Source organism: Amblyomma mixtum, chromosome 10 (assembly GCF_055824585.1).
Source record: "Amblyomma mixtum isolate Tamu chromosome 10, ASM5582458v1, whole genome shotgun sequence".
NCBI lineage: Eukaryota > Metazoa > Arthropoda > Arachnida > Ixodida > Ixodidae > Amblyomma > Amblyomma mixtum.
The window spans coordinates 124,437,199-124,443,473 of NC_143021.1; positions in this window are offsets into that span (position 1 = coordinate 124,437,199).

Consider the following 6,275-nt stretch of genomic DNA (forward strand, 5'->3'; position numbering starts at 1 on the left):
CATGCGAGTCTCCTTCGGAGGTGGAGGAAACAAAGGCATAATGGTGTCCTCCGTAGGAAGATGGCCAAGCTAGAACGAGAAATCGAAACGTACACATTGGAGTTGCAGTGCAAACAGTGGGGGCAGATTTGTGACCGGATGAATGGGCAATTCGGATGCAAAAAAACATGGCAGTTGTTGAGGCACCTTTTAGACCCGGCGGCAACCAAATCTGCGCAGAAGCGGCAAATGGCTAGGTTAGTGCATCGGTATCAAGGCACGATTGGGGAATTTATACACGAACTCCGAAGTCGTTACATAAACAGAGAGGCGGGCGGTTGCTTGCCGGATTATTCGGGGGAGGAAAACCTTGAATTGGATGCAGACTTTACGGTGGCGGAGGTAGAGTTTGCAATGGGCCAGCTTCGTACCACGTCAGCAGCGGGTCCGGACGGGGTTACTAATAAAATGCTGAGGAACCTGGATTTCAAGTCAGTGGGGGCACTCACGAATTTAATGAATAAATTTTGGGCGGCCGGGGAGATTCCGCCAGAGTGGAAGCATGCTAGGATTACATTTATTCCTAAAGCAGGGAAGAAGCTCTGCATTGAGAATCTGCGTCCCATCTCGCTAACGTCGTGCTTGGCCAAATTGATGGAGCATGTAGTCTTGAACAGGCTTCAGGGTTATGTAGAGGACAATGAGTTGATACCTGAAACAATGATTGGCTTCAGGGCTAATTTATCGACGCAGGATGTCCTGTTACAGCTCAAAAAAGACGTGGTTGATCCTGGGTACGGCACGGGCACCAAGGCTATCTTGGGGCTCGACCTCACTAAGGCCTTTGACAATGTTACCCATGAGGCAATATTGAGGAACCTATCGGACATAGGACCGGGGGGTAGAACCTTCCGGTACATCAGATCGTTTCTGGAGGGTAGGACTGCGGAGATTGTAGTCGGAGAAATGAAATCGGATCCCTTCCCATTGGGGGGCAGGGGGACACCGCAAGGGTCGGTATTATCGCCCTTCCTATTTAATCTCGCCCTGATCAAGATACCACCCAGGCTGCAAGGGATATCGGGACTTAAACATACATTTTATGCGGATGACATTACTCTATGGGTAACAAGAGGCAGTGACGCACAGTTGGAAGAAACTCTACAACAGGCGGTGGATATTGTGGAGGAGCTAGCAGGGGAAGCAGGACTATCGTGTTCTCAGCCCAAGTCCGAGCTTTTTGTGCTGAGGGATAAACCAAGAGGGATACATGCGAGGCACTATGTGCCGCCACCACCTTTAGAGGTGAGAGTGGGGGGAGTACCGGTCGCTGAGGTCCAAACGATCAGGATCCTGGGTATGTATCTGCAGACTAACAGGAAGAATAGCGAGTCATTGCAAGGGCTTAAAAATACGGTCAATGCTACCGTGCGGCTAATCAGGAGAATCGCCAATCGTAAGAGAGGTGTTAAGGAAAAAGACTTGTGTAAGCTAGTGCAGGCATTTGTGCTCAGTAGAATAGTGTATGCGACGCCTTATTTGAAGCTGGACGCGGCGGAAAAAGGAAAGGTGGAGGCTATGATTAGGCAGGCGTATAAAGCGGCCCTTGGGTTGCCTCAGAATGCGTCTACCGAAAGGCTGCTGGGATTAGGGGTGCACAACACCCTAGAAGAACTACGGGAGGCGCACTTGGTTATGCAGCTCGGTAGGCTTTCAAAAACAAAAGCAGGGAGGGACATATTGGAAAGGATCGGCATTGGAGTTGACGTTCCAGCCGGTGACACGAAAATTCAGGTGAGGCGGGAAATGCACAAGGGCTTGTACATAAAACCTTTGCCCAAGAACATGCATCCAATACATCACGAGGACCGCAGGAAGGCAAGAGCCAAAGCTTTACATGCTAAGTACGGGAAGTACAACGGGGCAGTCTATGTAGATGTCGCCGAGTATAAGAACAAGGATGCATTTGCAATTGCGGTGGTGGACGGACGGGGCCACTTGATCGCCTCTGGATCAGTCAAAACCCGCTCCCCAGAAACTGCAGAGGAAGCGGCAATAGCACTAGCTATGACTAGTAGTAATGCTGACCTGATCTTCAGCGATTCAAAAACAGCCATCCGAAATTTGGCGAGGGGCAGAATATCTGTCACAGCGGCGCGGTTGTTGAATCGGGCCACGGAGCGAGGGATTACGGAGGCGGAAATTGTCTGGGTACCTGCACACTCTGGGAACCCTGGGAACGAGACGGCTCACATGAATGCTCGAGATTTCGTCAGCCGAGTAGGTGAGCCGGACGTCCCGGGAAGGTCCACGAGATATGGGCTGGTATCCTTTCATGACATTACTACTCATTTCAGACTTAACCGGAGGATTTACCCACCCCCGGACAAGCAATTGGTGAAGGCGCAGGAATGCGTCTGGCGCCGATTGCAGACCACATGTTTCTTCAACCCATACGTGTTGATCAAAATCTACCCGGACATTCAGCCGGAGTGCAAATGGTGTCACGAATTGGCAACCTATGACCACGTATTATGGAGCTGTAGCATAGCACCGCCACCGGCGGACATTATGCGTGATCCTTCCCTCGAGCAGTGGGAGGCCGTGCTGGCCAGCTCAGACCCGGTCGTCCAGACCAGGGCCGTGGAGTGGGCCACCCAGGTCGCCGTCAGCCACGGGTTGATGGCCATCTAACACGGAATCGTCCACACATGCTCTCTGACGAAAATAAAGTTTTTCCATCCATCCATCAGTAAATGGTTTTTGAGGAAAGGAAATGTATCTGTCTCTCATTTGTCGGTGGACACCTAAACCTCGCGGGAAGGGAATGGAGGAGGATGAGAGTGAGTGAAGACACCGTATTCACTACACGCGCCTTTGTTCATTCCAAACCATCGAGCAGGCATGGCGGAGTGGGTAGCATGCTCGTCTCTCACGCCGAAGACCGGGGTTCGATTCCTGAGCTCGACCAATTTCTTAATCGGTTTTATTTATTTATATGGCCTGACTAGTAAAGCTAGTTAGTCTAATTGGGTAATTAAGCAATTAACTAAGCTCAGTCCCACTTACTTGGAGCATCACTATACGATCCCTTCAATTGGTTGCATGGTTACTAGCCAAAGTACAATTGGCCCGGTTTGAAATTCGCGCACTGTGACGTCACGACCGTTTCCACCAATTGAAAAGCGTGACATCTTCTGTCGACAACTGCTGCTTACAACGATGAGACATTAAAGGCTTCCGCCTTAAAATTTGTCACAACTTAAGGCAGTGGCCTATTTTCTCATTACTGTGTGATCAGGGTACCGGTACTTGTGCTTAAGCGTCAGTAGTTTTTTTTTGTTTTTCTTCATCCTTTGGCGAGTGCATGTCTGCCAATCGCTATGTTTTTTATCCACTTGTAGGATTACATGGAACAATGCGTTTCACCGTGTCTTCCGTCTACGTCCACGTGTCGCGTGCAGCGCTGAAGGCTGGAACGTTCGTGCATTTCTTGTTTGCGAACGTGACGATGTATGTTATACCACATCGTACGCTTTAAGAAATATCTACACCATCACGTAAGTCTTTCTTCATTTTGATGGCCTCGCTTGCTTCGCCACTCACATCTGAGATTGTGCTGGTGTGTTCCCTCAAGCCGCCATGTTTTGAACTTATGACCGTCTGTGAAAAATTCGCTACCACTGTATATCTACCCTGTTCGGGCTGGTGTACACTTTTCAATCTTTTAGTCTTAACAGAATCTATGTATATCTGTCCTGTGGCACGAGCTGGGATTCTTTATTCTTAAAGAAAAAAACCTTTTTCTTAGTCGCGAAATATTTTTTATATCGATCTTTTGGTGTTCTTCACCGAAAGAAGCTGCCCAATGTTTCTGCCCAATGAAAGAAGCTGCCCAATGAAAGAAGCTGACCTTTGTTTGTCTCAGCTTCTCATCCTGATGAAATATGTGTAAGCTTTACCCTCTACTTTTCTTGTCTGCATTTACTTTTTTGCTTTTCTGGTCTTTTGTAATCACACCGTTCAGCATCGTGACGACGCTTTTGTTTCACGAGGGTAGGGTAGACTAATGTCAAAAGCTTGAGCCGCGCCACCTCTGCCCTGAGCAGAGACGACGACGATGCGGACACAGTCGCGTCAGGAGCCCTCGGGCTGTTCAGGTTTGCGGGATTGAACTCGGCCGCTGTGAGAATTCCGGCTACGTCTGTGGCCGCCCTCCTTCTAGTTCGTGACATTATTATTATTTGTAGATACTCCTGTATCAATACGTGACATTGCAGGAGTGGTAACATAGAAATGAAAATCACAATACATAAGTCAGCATTTGTTTCAAAAACTACTCAGGTGGCAGCTGCCGCAACGAACCATCAAGTTAATTCCATATCTAAACTGTGTGCGGGAAAAAGAAAATTTATAGCAACCGAGCAAAGATCTGAATGGTGCAATGCCCATAAGATCGGTCCGGCACGTCACACGTGCAGAATGACTAGCGAATGAAATGGGGGCAGCTTAAAAAACGGACTTGTGCGCAGTTTTGTGTCTCATGAGAACCCGGTCACATTGCCGTCGATGCTCGAGGGAATTGGTGATAACACATGACAATGATTTGGAGTGGAGAAGTTGCGATCATAGCGGTTAAAATGTATTCTGATTGCTTTTTTCTGTACCGACTCAAGTTGATCTTTGTCATGCACTAGATGAGGTGACAACACGACTGGCGCGTATTCAAGAAGAGGCCTGACCAGGAATCTTTAAGCTGTTAGTTTATCTATTTATGTATTTGTTTGTTTTTATTTATTTATTTATTTATTTATTTTTATTTATTTATTTTCAATACTCTCAAGTCCCGGAGGCATTACTGAGGGGGCATGCAAAATCAGAAGTAATTTTCTTGAAATGTTCGACATCGGTGATGGCAGCGATGAAGGCATAGATGTGGTTCCAGTCATTTGCAGTTCGAGGAATTTAAGAATTCAAGCAAAGGGTGATTCTGCACTGCGGGATAATTACCTTAACATTATGATCAGTGCGCGAGGATATGTAAGATGGAGGAAGCAGTAATTTATATTTTAGAATAGGGTTAGTGTAATAAATCCGTTGGGAAAGATATAAGTGAAATATTTACGGAGCACAGAAAGGGCTGGATGACAAAGAGTTGATTCTAGTGCAGATACACTTGCTTTTGGTGAGTAATTTTAAATAATAAAGCGGGCGGCATGGTTTTGAACTGCCTCTAAAGTGTTAATTAGAGATATTTAATTAGGATCCCAAATAGAACATGCCTATTCTAGTTTCGGTCTTATTACCGTCCGGTAGAAATGAAGCTTAACGGAACTGCATTCTGCGAAGTTTGCATTATTTCGTTTGCGCCTTTAAAGTTTTTTTAGGTAGCCTACCTTTTGCTTTGGTTTACAGGAGTTTAACGTCCCAAAGCGACTCAGGCTATGAGGGACGCCGAAGTGAAGAGCTCCGGAAATTCGGACCACCAGAGGTTCTTTAACGTGCACTGACATTGCACAGTACACGGGCCTCTAGAATTTCGCCTCCATTTCACCTCCAAGCCGCGTCTTTCGGGACAGCAGTCGAGGGCCGTAACCACTGCGCGACCTCTGCGGGGTGGCAGCCCATCTTCGGCAATGATTTTGTGCATAAGTATTGTTGCCCTCGCTTTTCTAATCACGTCTGAGAACTTCCTATCTTCCCTCCACAAGCCACCATGCTTTGAACGCATGGCCTTCTATGATGGGCATGTTTCCACTATGTACAGGTATCTATATTTTCCTCGCCTTCACGAAAGCTGCAGATCGCAATGGTTGCCTTAGGAAACAGGAACGTGTGTGTCAACCGATACAGCGAGGGAAGGCATCCGCGCTGAAAGAAAGCATCTCAATCCTGTAGCTGCCGTCGTGAACACGCGCCACTTCTTCCGCTACTATCCATTTGGCAGAGAAGCTAGAGCTAGAGCCCTTCCCAGTCAAAACGCACTACAGGGATTTACGACAGAAAACTTCTGTAGTCTGTCGTATTTTGGGCATGTAGTATTTCTGTAGTCTGTCCTCTGTAGTCTGTAGTGTAGTACTTCTGTAGTCTGTCTTCTGTAGTGTAGTATTTCTGTAGTCTGTCTTCTGTAGTCTTTCTGTAGTGTAGTATTTCTGTAGTCTGTCTTCTGTAGTGACGTAATTCTGTAGTGTCGTATCTCTGTAGTCTGCCTTCTGTAGTGCATTTGTGTAGTGTGTTGTATTCCTGTAGTCATTAGCAAGTACGCTTTATTTGTCAATTAATATGCAGCTACAGAG